Source organism: Peromyscus californicus, unplaced genomic scaffold (genome assembly GCF_007827085.1).
Source record: "Peromyscus californicus insignis strain IS unplaced genomic scaffold, ASM782708v3 Scaffold_14__1_contigs__length_90479793_seg_2, whole genome shotgun sequence".
Taxonomy (NCBI): domain Eukaryota; kingdom Metazoa; phylum Chordata; class Mammalia; order Rodentia; family Cricetidae; genus Peromyscus; species Peromyscus californicus.
The window spans coordinates 76,397,635-76,417,895 of NW_026294436.1; the positions used below are offsets into that span (position 1 = coordinate 76,397,635).

General features: G+C 47.1%; 1 long non-coding RNA gene across 5 annotated transcripts in view; it reads right to left on the reverse strand.

Annotated features, from left to right (window-relative positions):
- The window catches only part of LOC128110158 (uncharacterized), a 79,145-nt gene that overhangs the window by 42,995 nt on the left and 15,889 nt on the right, over nt 1–20,261 (reverse strand). Inside the window, exons 1-3 of one of the 5 annotated variants that reach the window (XR_008218105.1) lie at nt 17,605–17,712; nt 14,783–14,910; nt 10,023–10,116 (exon numbers count right to left, since the gene is read on the reverse strand). This is a non-coding gene — a long non-coding RNA (uncharacterized LOC128110158). Of the gene's footprint in view, nt 1–10,022; nt 10,117–14,782; nt 15,525–17,604; nt 17,713–20,261 lie in introns of those variants that run through there. The other 4 variants (XR_008218107.1, XR_008218104.1, XR_008218103.1 and 1 more) reach the window with 4 other exon arrangements.

Sequence of the window (20,261 nt, forward strand, 5' to 3'; positions counted from 1 at the left end):
GGAAGAAGGTCAGGGTCACAGCAGGCCTCTGGATCCCCTGTGCTCTATGAACCTGCAGACCACACAGGTTCTTAGTGTGGCCTCTGGAGAGGTTGTCACAGAATGTCACTGGGAGCCTGGAAGTGGTGGGCAGAACCCACAGCTGCCCTCACTTGGTCTGTCTAGACAACTGTACAAAAAGCTGCCACCAGGAAACTAGTTAGCTTCTAACAAAGGATGCACCTCAGCTTGCCCTCAGAGAGAACTTAGACATCCACATCCCCCAGAGAAAGAAAACACACTGAGTTAAAACCACACAAAGACACAAAGAGCTGGGGCAAAGAGAAATCAGAGTTGAAGGGGAATGAAACAGCAGTGGAGTGGCCTGGCCTCCATCATAGACTCCTGGGTATTTAACACACAGCCCACTGATTCCTATTCACACCATGGGCTACTGAGTTCCTTTAGCTGTCCACGTGAGGTAGCTTACATCTTGCTTCTGCCACTCTCAACTGGGAGCTACACAAAGCCAGGGAGACAAGAGAAAACCCCAACCAGGTCACTGTGCCTGGTACCAACCATGATGCGCTCTGACAAGCATGGTGATGATGCTGAGTTCAGTAGAGACTCAGTCCTCATATGGAGGGGGTCACCACTGCTTTGCCTCCTTCACAGAAAGAACAAGAAGTTGAGTGTTTGGGAGAGTGAGGGGATCTATTGGTGAACAGTCAAGGACATTCTAGACATTTGTGATTCCCAAGCCCCAAGTCCCCCTCAGTTGCATTGCTCTGGACCCAACTGGATAAAACAGGTGTCAAACTAGAGGAACATGCTTAGGAAAGAAAAACAAATACATAACCTTTGAAGGTTGACCAGATGGCTGAGTGGGTAAAGGCACCAAACCTGGCAACCAGAGTCTGATCTCTAGGTTTGATATACATGACAGGAGAGAACCAGCTTCTGCAAGTTGTCTGCACACACCAAAAATGTAGTAACTTTAAAAAAAAATAGTACTGATTGAGTAGACTTCAAATAACCAAGGATTGTGATAGGGAGGGTCTGCTTTGAGCTTCTAACCCAACTGAGAGCAGAACTTGACACAATGGTCTCAAAACAAAAGGGATTTGGACACACTGAGAACTTCAAAAAGTGGAGTAAGCAGTTAAGCAAAACATCCCCCTTTCTGCAGTTGGGAGGTTCTTTTTGGTTGTTTTTGCTTTTTTCAACTTAAAAAAATCAGTGTATGTTCACACAAAATGTTGGGTCTTAGAATGACTTTTCCAATCCTACCTTGAACAGCGACCATATCCTTCCCCCAGTGTTTTGTCCTGTTTCCCAAGTAGTCCCCTCATTAATTAGAATGGTTTTGAGACACAGCCAGCTTGCTGCAGAGAGGGAGAACGAGCACCCCCTGTTTGAAGTGAGGTGCCACATTAGCTTCATCAGTTGCTCTAGAGGTCTGGTACAGGCCACACTCTGAGGGCCTGTCCTCATCTACGGCCTAAGACTCTCCTTGGTGACAAAGTTCTCAGATTCAACACCCAAGCCCGACAGACAGGTGGCACCGGCCTCTACAACCTTGCAGAATCTTGTCAATGTTTGATGAACCTCCCCTTGTAAGAAGCCACCCCACTTTCGGCAGAGGACCCTCCTGCCAAGGAACTGAGGCACACTGGTACAGCTCTCAAGCAGTGGTATGAACAACAAATACTTGTTTTTGTTCTGAAAGGGGTGTCTGGCTAGTTTTGTCAACTTGGCACTAGCTAGAGTCATCTGGGAAGAGGAACCTCAATTGAAAAATTCCTCCATCAGGTGGCCTATATGCACGTCTGTAGGGCATTTTCTTAATTAGTGATTGATGTGGAAGGGCCCACTGTGTGCAGTGCCATCCCTGGGCAGGTGGTCCTGGCTGATATAAGAAAGCAATGCCCTTCATAGCTGCTGCTTCAGTTTCTGCCTCCAGGTTCCTGCTCTGACATCCCTCAATGATGGGCTGTGATGTGGAAGGGGAAGCCAAATCAACCCTTTCCTCTCCAAGCTTCTTTTGGTCAGAACGTTTTAGCACAGCGATATGAAGCAAGCTGAGACAAGGCGCCAGCAGATCCAATTCTTTTGAAGGGTTTTTCTAATTGTATTATAGGTGGTTAGCTCCCCACAATGCCTTCACGGGTCTGTCCTCAGTGTTCACCCACAGGGCGTGGCAAAGCAAACTCTGGTCTAGCTACTCCACAGGCACCAGTCTGATCATTGGAGTACTGCCTAGACCTTCATGTGAGCCTATTCTTAAATACCATCATGCTTAGGATTAGAACTTTAATTTGTAGTGTGTGTGTGTGTGTGTGTGTGTGTGTGTGTGTGTGTGTGTGTGTGTGTATTTTTGAAAAAGGGCCTCCCAGAACCCAGAATAGTCTCAACCCCACTATATAACTGAGAAAGACTTTGAACTCCTGGTCCTCCTGCCCCCACCCCCCCACCCCCAGCACTGGGATTACAGGTTTGCACCACCATGCTTGGCTCTGAACTTGGTGTTTTAGGGCACACAAACATTTGCTCCATAGTGACTATTAAAGTAACAGACTTCAGAGAGTTGATTTTCTAGCCTGTGTTCCTTTCTTCAGACCTTGTGTTCTTGGCTAATACAGTTTGAGGACACTAGAATACGCATTTGTCATATGACTTTTACCATATAAAGATGTAAAGAAACATCTGTTTCTATTCACACTACACAAAGGCACCTAGAGACCTAGAAGACAATCTGCTGAGGTCCAGCTTGGTGAACCACTGAGCTTACTCGGGTTACTTACAGAAGCATGGGCGACTGAAGGGCAGCTACACTACTGAGGGCCCTCCCTTCTCCCTCTAGGAGGGGATGCTAAGGGGTTCAATCTCACCAGGGTCTCCTGGGCTCAGCCCAGCTGCTCTGATTCAAGGTGGCAATGGTCACGCCCAGCCCCGAGGGGCAGCTCCACAGTGAGTTTGTGCAAAGGAAAGCATTTTAATTCTGCTCCTTTATAATCAATAATACTGTAGTGGTGCAGTGCATTGTCTCTAGGGTCTCTCTATGTGACCATTTCTGATGGGCTGGGTCCACTCAGGTCAAAGAGTAGCCCATTGAGAATCCTGAGTAAGGAGGCGGTTTTGATCAGGGGCTCCAGAGTTAGGATGACCTGGGTTTAAACATGCTCTTAAGGGCTTTCCTGCCCATGACATTTCCAAACTTGGTTTCCTCATCTGTAGAACGAAGAGATAGCTCAACCAGTAAAGCAGTTGCCTCCAAAACACGAGGACCTGAGTTCAAGCCTCAGAACCCATGTTAAGAAGGAGGAGAAGGAGCAGCAGCAGCCGCTGGGTGTGGTGGTGCACACTTGTAACCTCAGCACTGGGGAGGACTCACTCAGCTAGTCTAGCCTACTTAGTGAGTTGCAGGCCACTGAGAGAACCTTCCTCAAAAATCAAACCCAAACCAAAAGGAGCTGTTTTCAAAGGAATAATACCTAAGGTTGTCCTCTGGCCATCCCAAGACCGTGCACACACATTTTCACACAAATCCACTCACACATGAACAAACACATAGAAGAAACAATACATGAAAGTCCCTGTCACCCAGGAGACACTGAACAGACAGCAGCTATTACTGTTGATACAGCTGGCATTTGTGGCCGTCATTCCTAGCGTACATGTGTCGGTTCTACTATCAGAAACCTAAACACAGCAGTTAAGCTTCTAAGGCAGGGTTACTGTTTCCATGGTGAAACACCAGGGCCAAAAGCAAGTTGGGGAGGGAAGGGTTTATTAGGTTTACACCTCTACATCATAGTCCATCACTGAAGGAAGTCAGGACAGGAACTCAAACAGGGCAGGAACCTGGAGGCAGGAGCTGATGCAGAGGGGGTGCTGCTTACTGGCTTGTTCTTCATGGCTTGCTCAATCTGCTTTCTTATAGCACCCAGGATCACCTGCCCAAGGATGGCACCACCTACAATGGGCTGGGCCTTCTCCCATCAATCACTAATTAAGAAAATGCCCTACAGCCAGATATCACAAGGCATTTTCTCAACTGAGGTTCCCTCCTCTCAGATGACTCTCCTTTGTATCAAGCTGACATAAAACTAGCCAGCACAGCTTCTCTCAACAACTTCTCACCTTGAGATGAAAGGATCTCAACTTAGCCAGGCATAGGGGTACATGTCACTAATCCCAGCACTCCAGATGCAGAAGCAGATGGATCCCCATGAGCTTGAAGTCAAAATGATCTACATAGTGAGTTTCAAGCTAGCCAAAGCTGCATAGTGAGACCCTGTCTCAAAACAAAAGTCTCATCCTTGAAGTGTCACAGAATGCAGCCAACACCAGGCATAAGAACTACTGAGTCATTTGCCTAATCACTGGCCCAAAGAAATCCCCTAAAGTCCTGAACTCCCGATAAAACCTGCACTGAAAGGTTTTTGAATTTTAGGATGCCAGGAGTCTTCCTCTGCCCTCTAGCCTCCGGCAACCCACCCTAGCAAGCACTTAGGTCTATTCAAATCTTGGGGGTTATCCACTGTCTACTTATCCTGCACCCTATTCTTCAACTCTGAGAGTACATACACTGTGTTACTCAGGCTGAAGGATCTGGAGTGTTGTCTATAGGTAGCAACAGCAGCAAGAACTGTACTTGCTCAGGATGTCTTGAGAGTGTGCATGTGTGTGAGCATGTGTGCTTTCCCTGTCTTGTGCTTTAGTATTCCACCTGGGTTTCAGCCTATTGGATAGTTCCACTCATTGGTTGTTCCACACTCAGTTCTCTGATACACACACCGGTCTTCTCCACAGAGCCTCTCACAGACACACCCAGGAGTATGCTTTACCAATTTTCTAGGGAACCTGCAGTCCAGTGACGTTGACCACCATACATATCATGCATTGTTCTCCAAAGGTGATCATGCCTTCATTTCCGCTAATTTCCTACACCATTTTTTGAGACAGGGTCTCATGTATCCCATTCCAGCCTTTGACTTGTTGAATGACCTTGAATTTATTTTGTGTAACTCTGGGCATCCTGAAAGTCGCTTTGTAGACCAGGTTGGCTTTGAACTCAGAAGATCTACACCTGCTTCTGCCTCTGGAATGCTGGGATTAAGGATGTTTGAAGCTTGATCCTCCTGCTTCCATCTCCTAAATGCTGGGATTGTGGGCATGTGCTCCCACACCTGGTATATGCAGCGCTGGGGATGGAGCACAGGCCTTTGTACAGGATAGGCAAGCACTCGGCCTTCTGAGCCCAGGCCCTCACTTCGGCTTTCATTTCTGCTGTCAACCACCTGCAACTTGAAACAAGCCCAGACTTCCAGGAGTGAGTCACCTGTACTTTCCCAGAATGGAAAGGCGTGCCTGTGAAAATCCCCTGACAGGAACGACTTAAGGGGAGGAAAGATTTGTCTTGGTCTGTGGTCTCAGAGGCCTCCATCCTTCATGGTGGGAAGGCAAGATGGGCAGCTTGGCCTATGACAGTGGGAATGTGTGGTCCAAGCTGCCCACATTGCCATGGGCCAGCAAGGAGAACAAGGCCAGTGTCAGGGACCAAACTATGATTTTCAAAGACCCTCTCCCAGGGACAGCTTCTTCCAGCAAGGCCTTACCCACAAGAACTGCCAGACAGGGACCAAGTACTCAAAACATGAAGGAAAAAGGAATAGATATTTCAGATTCAAACCATCTTAGCATTATTCCTACCCTGCCTCTGTGGTCCTAACTCCTAGTGACATCAAAATCTGTTGTCTTCTGTCATTATTAGTTGCCAACTTGACTACTATCAGGAATTGTTTTTTTCAAGATAGGGTTTCTCTGTGTAGCCCTGGCTGTCCTAGAACTTGCTCTATAGACCAGGCTGGCCTAGAACTTAGAGATTTACCTGCCTCTGCTTCTTGAGTGCTAGGACTAAAGGCGTGTGCCACTGTTGAAGGATTTTTCTTTATAAATATTTGAAGTGGGGAAATCCACTTCTAATCTGAATCTTTGAGGTGGGAAGATAAATCTTAAATCTGGGCCACACCTTCTCCTGGAAGCCTATATAAAGGACGTGGAAGAAGGAAGCTCTTGCTCATTGCCTGCTTGCCCTCACCCTCAGTAGCAAGTCCATTCCTTCCCTGGCATTACAGGTTACTTCTTCAGGATCCTGGCATATACTGAAGACCAGTTGGGACATCTAGCCTTGTGGACTGAACAACTTCTGTATTCTTGGACCTTTTGTTCATAGGCAGCCATTGTTGGATTAGGTGGACCATAGCCTGCAAGTCATTCTAACAAATCCCCTTTCTGTACATAGAGAGAGATTCATCCTATAAGTTCTGTTACTCTCGAGAACCCTGAGTAATGCATCTCCCATTTAAGGGGGGCCCACGTCCCTAAGGCCCTCCACCTCATCCCCTTCATCCAGTGTTCTTAAACCTCATGAGCGTCTTGCTCTGTTGAGAAAGAAAGGCCTTGGGCCCAGCTCACTTCCAGTCAGTCACTCAATTATATCCTCCAGGAAGCTTCCCAGCTCTCTACCAAGCCAAGCAAGATCAGGAAACCCTTCCTTGTATTAAATATGCTCTCTCTCTCTCTCTCTCTCTCTCTCTCTCTCTCTCTCTCTCTCTCTCTCCTTCTCTCTCTTCCTTCCTCTCAGATTTTGCTGAGTTCCAAGAGGACTGAGGATATGTGTTATTAATTTCTGTATCCTTAGCACTTAGCACTGTGCCCAAGACATAACAAGTATATTAAAAGAGAAAGGAAGAAAGGAAGGGGAAGAGGGAAGGAAGAAGGAAAGAAAATATCCAAGCATGATAGTACATGCTGATAATACCAGGAGACTGAGGCAAAAAGATTAGGAGTTCAAAGTTATTCTGGGCTATATAACAAAACAATCAAACTACACATATACACACACACACACACACACACACACACACACACACACACACACACACACACACACACACACACACACACACACACGGTGAGGAATGAGAACCCTGGGGAACAGGATAGAATCGCATGTTGAATCTAGTTCTGTAGCCCTCCCAATGGCTCTGAGCAGTGTCTCTCGAATCCATTCTCCCCGCATTTGATCCTTCAGCTTCCCCTCCCTAGTATTAATATAAAAATAGAATGAGTTTATATGGACTCGTGAAAACCATTGGCCAAGTCACTGTGACGGCTCTTGGAGCCTGGGCTGTCAGCAAGCCTGTAAATGTCTCTACTGACAGCCAGGCGTAAAACCATCACCAAACACAAACACTGGGCTTTTCCTTGTCACGGAGACACACTCCACGCCACGGCCAAGGTCACTCGCTTCTTGTGAACACAAGCTCTCCACAGCAGCCAAACATTTCCACACACCTTCCAGGAAGAGAACCAAAAAGTTCTTAGCAATTAATTCCCTGGTAATAATCACTTTATGGTCATCTCCACAAATGGAGAGGGACAGGATCCCAGAAAAACCCACAGAGGAACAGGAAAGCCAGATCATCAAACAAGTGTCCGTGCTGTGCACATGCACAGAAACTCCACAGTGGAACTCCCCAGCAATGTTTTGCTCAGATTAATAATTAAATGGCTGTGTGTATTTTGACTAGAAGCCAACACCTGGGCAAGGAGAGGTGACAGGGAAACAGTGACAAGGTTAGTCAGGAATGAGAATCAGCCAGGCCATCATGCAGATAATCCGGGGCTTCGGCCATGCAGAGGTTAGCCGGGAATGAGAATCAGCCAACCCACCAAGCAGCTTCCGGCATGCATTCCCTCTAGTGTTCCTTTTTTTTTTTCTTTTGAGAAAGGTTATTTCTTTGTAGTCCAGACTGACCTCAAACCCATGATCCTCCTGCCTCAGCTTACTGAGTGCTGGGATAACAGGGGTGTGTACTGCCATGTTCAGGTAGCTTCTCAAAATGTTTAGCTCATCATTTGATTCTGCCCTGGAGGTTGAAGCTGTGTTTGGAGGGAAGTGTCCAAGGCCCTGAGATCTGCTGGAGAGAGTCCTCCCCTCTCAGTGGAGCACACCCATGTTAGATGGCTCATCCTCTCAATGGTGTGTTTATTTCTCTTGATTCATTTTGTGCTCAGGAATTTCACTCTGTGTGTAGAATTACATGGGAGTCACCTGTTAGGATGACAGGTGTGCCTGGAGGAAAGACAATGCCAGGCCACTTCCTGTTTAGACAGTCAGATGTCCATCTTGTCTCAGGGATAGAAGTAGAGCATTACGGTTAGCAGAGTCTGAGGGAGCCCAGGTAGGCAACTGTGTGGGAAGACAGTTTCTACAGTTTACATTAACTGTCAGCTTGACAAGACCTAGAGTCACTGTCATAGTTACTGTTTGTTTGTTTGTTTGTTTGTTTGTTTGTTTGTTTATTTGTTTGTTTGAGACAGGGTCTCTCTATGCAGCCCTGGCTGTCCTGGAACTTACTATGCAGACCAGGCTGACCTCAAACTAACAGACATCCACCTGCCTCTGCTCTAGAGTGCTAGGATTAAAGGTGTGTACCTCACTCAGTGGTGGTGGCACATGCCTTTAATCCCAGCACTCGGGAGGCAGAGGCAGGCAGATCTCTAAGTCTGAGGCCAGCCTGGTCTACAGAGTGAGTTCCAAGACAGTAAGGGATATACAGGGAAACGCTGTCTTTAAAAAAAAAAAAAAGGTGTGCAGCACCAGGCCCAGCAAGCCCTAGTCACTTTCTGCTGCTATGATTAAGATACCATCACCAAAGGTGACCTATGGAAGGAGAGGGTTTCCTTTGGCTTTTAGTTCCAGAGGGCTGAGTCCATCATGGAACAAGAGGTAGGCATCGGAGCAGGCAGCTGAGCACTTACATCTTCATTCAAAAACAGGAATCAGAGAAAACAGACTGGACATAGTTGAGGATTTAAACCCTCAAAGCCTGCCTCTAATGACATTCTTCCCCCAGCAAGACCACACCTCCTAAACCTCCCCAAGCAGCTCTACCAGCTGGGGACCAAGCATTCGAATTCTGGAACCTATGGGGACATTTCTTATCAAACCACCACAATCACCTGGAGCCAGACCATCTGGGTGTGCCTGTGAGGAGTTTCTAGGTCAGCTTACCTGAAGTGGGAGGGTGCACCTGACTGCTGGACTGAATAAACACCCACCTCTGCTTCCTGACTGCCAGTGCAGGTGTGACAGCTGCCCTCCCAAGTGATGGACTTGAGTCCAAGGTGTGAGCCAAAATAGACACTTCTTTCCTAGACTGCTCTTGTCACCCCTTGCCACAGCATCTTGTCGCCGCAGGGGGAAAAGTGACTGATATGGTCGGTATCCTTTTTTTTTTTGTTTTTCTCAAGACAGAGTTTCTCTGTGTAGTTTTGCACCTTTCCTGGAACTCACTTTGTAGACCAGGCTGGACTCGAACTCACAGATATCCGCCTGCCTCTGCCTCCCGAGTGCTAAGATTAAAGGCATGTGCCCAGCTCGGTCGGTATCCTTGAGTGAAACGCACAGCCCCAGCAGGGAACCACCTTCCTCAGAGGGTGGGTGCCTCCCTGAGATCAGACCTCTCCCCATTATTCCTACCTCTTTCCACCCACATTTAAATTAGTTTTTATTTATTTATGTTTTTTTGTTTTGTTTTGTTTTGTTTTGTTTTGTTTTTGGTTTTTTTCGAGACAGGGTTTCTCTGTGTAGCCCTGGCTGTCCTGGAACTCGCTTTGGAGACCAGGCTGGCCTCGAACTCACAGAGATCCGCCTGGCTCTGCCTCCCGAGTGCTGGGATTAAAGGCGTGCGCCACCACCGCCCGGCTTGTTTTGTTTTTTTGAGGCAGGGTCTCATGTAACCCAGGCCAACCCCAACCTTTCTACATAGCAGAAGGTGACCTTGGATTTCTGATTCTCCTGTCTCCATCTCCCAAGTCCTGAGATTTAGTTGGGTGCTGACTTAATTGCCCGTTCTATCCTCTTTTACTGACTACCTTCGAGGTGGGTGCTGTGTACAGGGAAGACAAAAAGGACTAGAAGACATGAAGCGGATGGTAGTAAAGCATTAGCCAACAAGTTCAATGTGTACCTGTGTCACAGGCCCTCAGTGAGGAGTTGCCGCCAACAGCTCATGCAGCTAAATCAGGAATCACACGGGCCTCAGGCACCTCCATCACTATGCTCTATAATAATAGAACAGATATATAATGGCTATCCAGTGTAAGGATATCGATTGGATTTTCTTTGTGTGGGTTTGAAATAGGCTCTGGTTATTAGCCAATCCTAGCCTTGAACTCACTTGGTAGGTGAGGCTGGCTTCAAACTTGAGATCCTCCTATTTCAGTCTCCAGTACTCATATTGCAGACACCATGTCTGACTTTGATTGGATCTTATTTGGAAAAACAAAAAAACCCTTTTCAAAGGACATTGCTGAAGGTTACAGAAATACATCATACAGCCTGAGAACTGGTGAACTTAGGTAGTTGTTGTCAATTCTTTAAAGCATAGTAAAGAAAATACATAGGAGAATGTCTTCATTTTCAAGGGGTGTGTATTCTTGTGGTTTTTGGTTTTTCAGGTTTTGTTTTGTTTTGTTTTTTGAGAGGGTTTCTCTGTGTGTCCTGGCTGTCCTGGAACTCGCTCTGTAGACCAGGCTGGCCTCAAACTCAGAGATCCACCTGCCTCTGCCTCCCAAGTCCAGGATTAAGTGTGCCACCACCACCCAGCTATATTAATGGGTTTTAATTGATTTCTATATCTTACACTGAAATAGTTCAGAAAAAAATAGATGTTTAAGATACAATGTAAGCAATCACAGCATCCAAGCAAGGTGTAAGATGTTATTTATACAGTTCTTTCTATTGCACATCTGAAATTTTTCATAATGAGGAAATTTTCTGGGCCTGGTAGCCCACATCTGTAATCCCAGAATTTGAGAGGTTGAGGAATGGAGGACCTCTAGTTCTGGAACAGCCTGAGCTATATAGCAAGACTCTCTGCCCCAATAGACAAAATAACAATAACAAAAAAACTAGACAAAACCAAAATGAACCATTCTCTGTTCTTGCAAGCTTTTATACAAAGGCCTTTAATGAATGAAGCTTTCTATGTGTCGATAGGCAGATAAATGATTGCAGATAACGCTTGTCATAGGCCTGGTGGTTCTGATGCAAATGTACATTTTCTCCTTCAGTCCCCAAGGCAACACTGCCACACATATGGGCTTTCCTTTACAGAACAGAAACAAGCCTGGTAAGGTGCAGAAGTTTATCCCAAGTCACACACTGGGAGCTAGCAGGCCAGACCCAGTCAGGCTTGGATCTGACTCTGTGTTACCTGCTGTTAACTGCTGCCCTCCGTGGCTCAGAAAAACCTTGAAAGTTAATGTCCACTTAAATCCTTGTGACAGAATCCATTGTGGCAAAGGGCAATCTGTCCACCTGTGAATATAAACAACTATTGCAAGAGCCGTTTTGTTGAGACAGGGGCAAGAAATCCCTAGAGGCTGCCAGGAAAGGAAGGGCCTTGGCGAGTGAGGGAAGAGGCCATGAGGTGGGGAAGGGGCTTTGCCCTGTGGACCCACAGCTGCTCCGAGGCAAATTGAAGCCATGTGGCAGCATTTCTGAGTGCAGTAGGAGACAGAAAGGCTTTTCTGTTAGCAGGAGGGTTGCGTCTGCCGGGGCTGTTCCACACCACAGTGTCACAGCTGAAAGGTGCCTGGGTATTTCTTCCCACCAGCGGTAGCAGGCAGAGAGAGATGGTTCTAGGCTGTCACCAGCAGTGGCCTGAGCAGTTCTCTTAATCGTTAGGGAACTAGTCTCAGGTAGAACGGAATCCTTGGTTTCAATGCAGGAAAGAACTTCAGGATGGGCCAGTGTGACGAAGAGTTGTGAGTTTGTTAAAAGGACGCAGACAGTAAGCACGGGCTTAAGAGGAAGACAGCATTTGAGGAGAGACTAGGTGCTCCTGAGAGCTTTGAGAGTCACACACCATTGTTTCCACCATAGCTGTGTATTCTGTTCTTGGTGGCCTTTAAAGCTGTTACCTTCAAAGGGTTGCTAGGAGGGCAGATACACAGGGACGGAAAATGAATGCGACCGAGATGCAGGGCACAAACAATAAATAAAAAGGAAGTTGGCGGTGTGTGTGTGTGTGTGTGTGTGTGTGTGTGTGTGTGTGCGCGCGCGCGAAGAAGCCTAAAGGACCCCGCAGGGTGGATCCTGAGGGCACCAGGCAGGACTGCAGTAGAAAAGGCGAGGGTCACCGGAAGGTAGGCGCTCTCCACTGAAAATGAAGTCATTAATCCTGTTTGAAATTTCTAGAACACATCTGGGAAAGCAGTGGGGCCTTCCCCAGGGCCTTAAGCCTGATAGCTGTTGTTATTTTCACAAAAACTATCTATATATGGAAGGACTCTGTCGCTACGTTGGCAACCTTCATAGTAAATCTTGGTAACTATGTGGAAATTCTAGCTTCTAGGCTGGTGAGGAGTCAGATTCTAGCTGAAGGAATCCTTTCCCTTCCCATGTCCCCATGATTTTACTTTTTTACCTTCTTTTCTTTCTTTCTTTTCTTTTCTCTCCTTTCCTTTCTTTCTCTCCTTTCCTTTCTTTCTTTCTTTCTTTCTTTCTTTCTTTCTTTTCTTTCTTTCTTTCTTTCTTTCTTTCTTTCTCTCCTTTCTTTCTTTCTTTCTCTCCTTTCTTCCTTTCTTTCTTTCTTTCTTTCTTTCTTTCTTTTCTTTCTTTCTTTCTTTCTTTCTTTCTTTCTTTCTTTCTTTCTTTCTTTCTTTCTAAGATAGGGTCTCACTATTTGTCTCCGCCTGACCTGTAGTTTACTATGTGGACCGGGCTGGCCTCGAACTCACAGAAATCCTGCCTCTGCCTCCCGAGTGCTGGGATTTTTTTTTTTTAGTGTCTTATTAACATTTAAAAGATTTATTTATTTTTATTTTATATGTACAAGTATTTGCCTACATGTATGTTATGTGTACCACACACATGCCTGGTGTCTGAGAAGCCTAGAAGCAGCCATTGGGTCCCCTGGAACCAAGTTACAGGTAGTTATGAACCACCATGTGGGTGCTGGGAACCAAACCCAAGTCCTCTGCAAGGCAGCAAGTGCTCTTAACCACTGAGCTATCTCTCCAGGTCCCTGTTTAAGTGTTTTATTAGCATAGATAAATTATACATACTAATGGCTTCATTGTGACATTCCCATACATGTACATGGTATGTTTGATTATCTTCACCCCCATTACCCCTCTTCCTGCTCTTCCATGTCCCCAGAATTTTCCTTTTTGCTGTGTTGCCTCATTCAAAATGTTGCTTAATCAAGGCCCCTTCATGTCTGAGGTCCCTTTACTGACTCACCATTCAGGACACACAAATGCAATTTAAGAAAGTAGGATGGGCTATGATGAGCTAGCTGTCTGTACCTTCTCTCCTGGTCCCCTTTACTACCTGAGTCGAGAGACCAGAGGGCAGGGTGTGCCTAGCCAGCTGGCCTTTATAGGAATTTCGTCCAAGACCATGACCTTAGCTGGCCTCTGCTCTGACGTCCTGACTAACCAGTCTCCACACAGGGCAAGGCTCAAGCTTGTAGTCCCCCAGGGTCAAGCTGTGCTTCGCTTTGTGTGTAAGAACTGGAGAACTTGTGTAAGAAGTCAGAAAAATGTGAACACTCCCGGCATGTCTCCCAGGGCCTGGGCATTAGAGCAGAAGCCACCCACCCCTCAGTGGCCTTTTCTGACAGTCCAGCCTCTCCTCCAAGAGCAGTGTTCTCTCACAGACCCTTTGGGAAGTGGGCTGATCTGTTGGTGAGGTTCCCGGGCATCTGTGCAGCCGGCTGAGGAACCCCTCATGCGGAACTGGAGGCTTGTTCCTTTAAGCAACCACTCACACCACGAGATCTCCAATATTTCCAGAAAACTCACTGGATTGCTACAATTACAGAGCTGTCTCTTTGCTGCAGCCTGAGGGGCTCCTTGGAAGCCAATCTCGGAAGACAAAAAGTTGGGCTGTTTGTGGGGCCTGATGCTTGTGATCTCAGTACTAGGGAGGCAGAGGCAGAAGCTAGAGGATCAAGTGAGGCCATCTAAGGGCTACATAGAGAGACCCTGTCTGAGAACCAAAACAAAACCAAAAATCACAGTCAGCTGATGATGCTGACTATGTGGACTCCACCCTGACAGAGATGAAAGGAAACTTCCCTCAACCTCAAAAAGTCACAGAAATGCCTGTAATGTTTCTCACCGAACTCAGAAACGTCCATCTACAAACGCCGGCATTTTTATCAGCCCTAAAAAGGAAAGTGCCCCTGGGGGTGGGGGAGTAGAGTGATGGGAAAGTGTTTGGTAAAATAAATGGCTTCAAGGGGCCTTTTTCACAAAGGTCTCCCTAGCTCCAAATGATACTTCCTCCTTCAATCTTGCTTACCACTACACAGCTTTGACATGAGCTGCTGCTAACATGTCTGTGTTTAAGTCTGTGTCCCTTGTCCCCAGCTAACCCATCCTTCTTCAACTAACTCAAGTAACCTACCATCCTCCCCCAACTAACCCGCCACACTCCAACTAACCCCCCCCCCCCCCGGCCTCCCTTCCTCTGGTTTCTCTGAGCAGTGAGACCCCTTCTCCCAGTGATCAGTCACTCTGGAAGTCCACTCCTTCCCCGCCTCTCTTGCTACACTAATTCTGGCCTCCTCTCAGCAGGGCGAGATGAAATGCACACAGAATCCAGCCCACAGGGCCCAGCTGCTCCGTGTCCTCCCCACTTGGCCCAGGCTTATCGCTGTCACGCCCATGTGCATCCTTTGTCCCTGTCACCAGACTTCCCTGAACTCTCACTCACCTTATCCCCGCGGCATCCGTCCTTGGCCTTTGCTAGCTGTTCCTTCATGTTGGAATCTGTGGTTGCTAATCTTCTTTGTCAACTTGACTGCATTTAGAATCTCCATGGGAACGCACCTCTGGGTGTGTCTGTGAAGGGTGTTTTTCATTTTCAGAGAGGCTTAACTGAGAAAGGAAGACCTACTCTGAGTGTGGGAGGCGCTATCCGTGAGTGGGGGTCCTGGCCTGAAAAGAAAGGGAAAGCAAGGAGGAGAGCATTCTTCTCTCAGCTTCCGGACTGGGGACGGAAATGGCCTTTCCCTTCCAGGGCCTGACTTGCCCTCCAATATGGGCCTTGCCTCCCATAGTAAGCCAAGGCAAACCTTCTTTAAGGCACTTTTGTTAGAGTGGTGAAAAAAGGGACAGATACAGCTTCTCTTCAGTGCGGTGTGTCCAGAGTTCGCCACCTCCCCACACCCCTCATCATGGCTGCCCGCCCAGCCATACGCAGAGTGATCACAGTTTTGGGGGGCTGGTCTGTCTCTGTACGTCTGCTGTCTGTCTACCTTGACCTGAAGTGCTCATCATGTTGTTCTCTGTTCCTCACATAGTGCCTCATATAAAGCCCAGTAGGTGCTTAATAGTCCAAATCCAACAGCCAGAAAGGCCAGACTCACATTCTGCCTTTCCAAACATCTACTACTTTGGAATCAAGTTGCCCATGAAACTTCTGTCTCACTAGATTAAAAAATATATATATTTTTTTCTAGGGCTTAAAATTTTTGTTTTGCTGAAGTCAATACCTTTTAAGCTGCTCTCTTCCTCCCTTAGCCTTTGGTGGCCTAGGAGATGTTGACTAATTTGTCATGAATTGGTTATTGATGTCAAAATAATTAAGATATCAACATTATTCACTTTGAAATTTCTTAGTTTACAGGGGAAAAATGTAAACCTAAAGAGTTATTCCATTTGTACCCCACTCAGAGGCCTGGGGTCTTTTATAAGATGAACCTGACCCACTTGGGAGATACAGGGACGTAATGGCCTGTGAATGAAAGGTGCCCTGGCCACTTCCCTCACTGTCCATTCTTCTGCTTGGCCTCCTCACAGGCCAGGCTCCGTTCTCCCCTGGAAGATTGGAGGATTCAGAGGCAATCCCGGCTTTCACACTGTAATCCTCCCAGGACCCCTGGGGAGCCCTGTGCAGTCTGACTCTTTGCTGTTGAGTGTGTGATGATCAGTGCTAATTGTCAAAGTGAGACAATCACCAGGGAGATGGGCCTCTGGACGTGCCTGGGGAGGGTTGTCTTTAGTTTATTGATACGGGGAGACTATTCCCTGGGCAGGGATCCTGGGATGTGTAAAATGGAGAAAGCCAGCTGCGCCCAGCAGTTCATCACTGTTCTTGACTGTGGATGTGCTGGAGTGAGTGGCCGATTCAGGCTCCTGTCGCTTTGATGCCCGTGCTGTGAAGGACGGTACTGTAGCAGGAATCTTAGAAGTTCTTATTAATAAAAACAAACCCGGGGCCAGATATTGGGGTGAACACTGGAAGGTCAGAGAGACAGAACAAGCCACAGCTAACCTCACCTGGCCAACTTCTCAGCTGATCCTGTTTCCTCAGACTGGAAGCCTCTGTGTCCTCATATCCTAATGGCTCTCAGCTGAACTGCTGCTAGAAGCCTGAATGCTTAACCAGCCAAATGCTTCTAGTTCCTGGTCCTCATGCCTTATATACCTTTCTGCTTTTCTACCACCACTCCCTGGGATTAAAGGCATGAGTCACTATGCTTGGCTGTATCCTTGAACACATGGATTTCTGCCTAGCTCTGCCTCCCAAGTGCTGGGATTAAAGGCGTGTGCTACCACTGCCTATCCTCTATGTTTAATATTGTGGCTGTTCTGTCTATGACCCCAGATAAGTTTATTAGGGTGCACAATATTTCAGGGAACACAATACCACCACATGGTACCCCTAAACTGTAAGCCAGAATAAACTGTTTGCTTAGGAAACTTAGAGAGTGGCTTTTCTCAGGGTATCTTGTCACAACAGTAGGGAAGAGACCAAGACACAGTGACACTCATCGCTGAGGCCTGTGGCTCTAACCTGCTGTGACTTGGTGGCCTTAAAGGGAAATAGTATCTACACTGGATCTTTCAACATGACATTGGAGAAGCAAAACACACACACACACACACACACACACACACACACACACACACACACACACACACACACACACACACACACACCCCAGTCAGGGTTTCAGGAATTCTAAAATGCAGACCCAGGAAAGGAGAAATTCACATAAAAAACTCTTCCCTGGCCTTGGGCCACCTTCTCCTTGGCTACCTGAAGCGTCTATCTGCCTGGAGACCATTAGTTAGGAAGGCTGTTTGCCAGGCAGGGTCTGCAGCTCTCAGGTAGAATGAACATTCAGAATGGCTCTGGGGTCGGACCCACCAGCAAAGCAGCTGGTGCCTTCAACTAGCAACTCTTGCTTCATGTCTTCTAGTCCTAAGACCATCCTTTCACAAACTGTCCCTTAAAGACCTTGGAAGGAGCACAAAAGTTTTGTTCCCAGTAGGAAAGAGGCTGGATTCACCATCATTCTGACATGAATATGGAGTGGTCAGTGCTGGGGACATATGGAGTGGGCAGTGCTAAGGACAGAGGAATGGTCAGTGCTGGGGGCATATGGAATGGGCAGTGCTGAGGACAGAGGAATGGTCAGTGCTGGGGGCATATGGAATGGGAAGGGACTGGTTACTGGAGAGATGGATGAGTAAGGCACCCTGGAGAGGCCAATGTGATAAAGCTACTGTAAGGTCACCCAAACTCACCTTGGGGTGGTCAAACAGCTAACACCATTTTGGGGTTTCAGCAGCAAGCATTGGTGATCAGACTGGTGGTGTCTGGGCCTGGTGATAGGAGGTGAAATGTCTAATTTTGGAAGAGGAATACAGAGTTATTCTAGACCTGGGCTTGGTCCAAGCAGACTATCACAAAGCACACTGGGAACCTGGAATTGGGACCTAAAGTCAAACTATACTGAGGAACTGTAGAGGGAAGTTTCTCTGGTCCTGCCCAGTCCACAGTTGGTACTAATCTCTCCTACCTGCGTCCCACAGCCGCTTGGCCCCAAGTAAACACACAGAGGCGTATATTATTTACAGACTGTATGGCCGATGGGTCAGACTTCTTGTTAGTTAGCTGTTATAACTTAACTCAGGCATTTCTATTAATCTATATGTTGTCACGTGGCCGTGGCATCACTGGTGGGCTGGCATCTTGTTGCTCCTTGGGTGGTGGACTGGTGTCTCCTCTCCCTCCTTCTCCAGTCTCTTCAGTTCGAATGTCCCGCCCAACCTTATTCTGCCTTGCCATTGGCCAGACAGCTTTGTTTGTCAACCAATCAGAGCAACACACACTCACAGTGGACAGAACGACATCCTACAGCAAGGAACTGAAAATTTACCTCAGTGTAGACTTGGGCAGGCCTGTCATTGCAGGTGCTGTGTGAGCACAGTGAGTACAGGGAGGCACATCTGTAGGGTGCAGGCTCATTAGCTCTCTCCACACAGTGTGCCTGCTCAGGGGAGGTGCTCACTACACACTGAAGGAGCTCAGTATCAGCTGTTGGAGGGAGAGGCTCTTCCCTGGAAGAGCAGTCTTGGTCATACAGGAACTACCTGTCAGCTCTTGGGAGTACGTACCCCAAGAAGTCTGTGTTGGTCCCTAACCCCTCAGCGTTGCCCTGTTGGGAGATAGGACCCCTTGGTTGGTGTTTGGGTCATGCGGGTGGAGCCTCACAAAGGTATTAAGACCTTTCTCAGAAGACCTGGTGAACACTCATGGTGGTGTGATGGCGTCTCTCTTTGGCATGTGCCTGGTTACCCTTGTGCTTCTCGAAAGCCATTCACCACTGCTGAATATCCTGACAAGCATGAGGTAGTCATAGCCCCCCACCTCCAGGTGTGGGAAGGAGTCCCACCTCCTTTGTATATCTCTAAAAGGCAAATGAGACAGGTATTGGTGAAGTATTGCCTTGTAGGACATTTGCCTGGGGCCTCCTGGTTTAACAACCTATGTACAGTGCCAGCTTTGTGTGTGTGTGTGTGTGTGTGTGTGTGTGTGTGTGTGTGTGTGTGTGTGTGTGTGTGTGTGTTGCATTGACCTTTGTGCTCAGCAGGACCTTGTGCTTTGTGGTTGTCTTCTTGAAATTTCTAATCGTTTTTGAGCAAGGGCTTTGGGCTTTTGATTTTGCACTTTTAATCTTGCCTCAGCTGTGCTGTCCATAAGATCTGTCTCAGTTCCTCTTTCTAGCTCTCCCTCTCTTGGCCACAGGAATCCACCTTCTATAATCTTGGTAAATTCTTGACATTCTTAGGAGTTAAGAGAGTGTGGGGGTCAACTCCAGTTCTTAAGTCTCTTGTTCTAATCTATTTCTCCTGGAGCTGATTAAGAATCTCTTCACAAGTTCCGAGGGTTCAGATACTCAGACCACCCCCTCCCCATGCTGATTTCACTCTTAATCTGCAGCTCCCTGGAATTTTAAGGATGAGATAAAGGCTGTGAGGGCAGAGGCAGGTTGTCAGTAGAGAGGGCATGATTTAAAAAGAGCAACCAGGAGCTGGAGAGATGGTTCAGAGGTGAAGAGCACTCACTGTTCTTGCAGAGGACCCAGGGTCAGTTCCCAGCATCCACATGGTGGCTCATGAACATCTACAATTTTTAGTTCCAAGGACCCAACCCCTCTTGTAACCTCCCCTGGCACCAGGCACATCTAGTACATATACACACATGCAGGCAAAACACCCACGAAACAATCTAAAAAGAAATTTTTTTAAAGAACATCCACAATTTACAGTAAACAAGACTTGAGAGTCCCATCATCAGCGTAGAGGCTCACATCTGTAACCTCAGCTCTTCTGAGGCTGGAGCAACAGGATTACTACAAGTTCAAGGCCAATCTGGGTTAATGAGACCCTGTGTCAAAGAGAGAGAGATCACTAAAGCATGTGTGGAACTTGTTCAGCTCTTTGTTCAAATAAATGAATTATTAAAGGCTATTTTTAGATAATAGGAAAATTTGAATATACAATAGGCTATAAGGGACTTTGAAGGAATCATGTTTTACTTTTCTTGGGTGTGGAAAAGATACTGTGTTATGTAAGAAAAGGCCCTTGTCTGTTGCAGAGATGCGTACAGGAGTAGTTAGGGAGTTAGGACAGTGTCTAAAGCTTTAAAAAAGAGAAATACAGAGCTGGTTGACGTTGACGATGGAAGTTTTGTGCTCTCTGCTTTACGTATGCTTAAGAGTTTTCATAGTAATAATTACAAAGGGGAGGGAGGGGGAGGGAGGGAGAGAGGGGGAAGAGAAAGGGAGAGAGAGAGGGAGACAGAGAGAGGGAGAGAGACAGAGACAGAGAGAGAAAGAATGGGGGGCACAGAGAGAATGAACTTGCTTCTAGACACACACAGAGTAGACGTTAGGCTC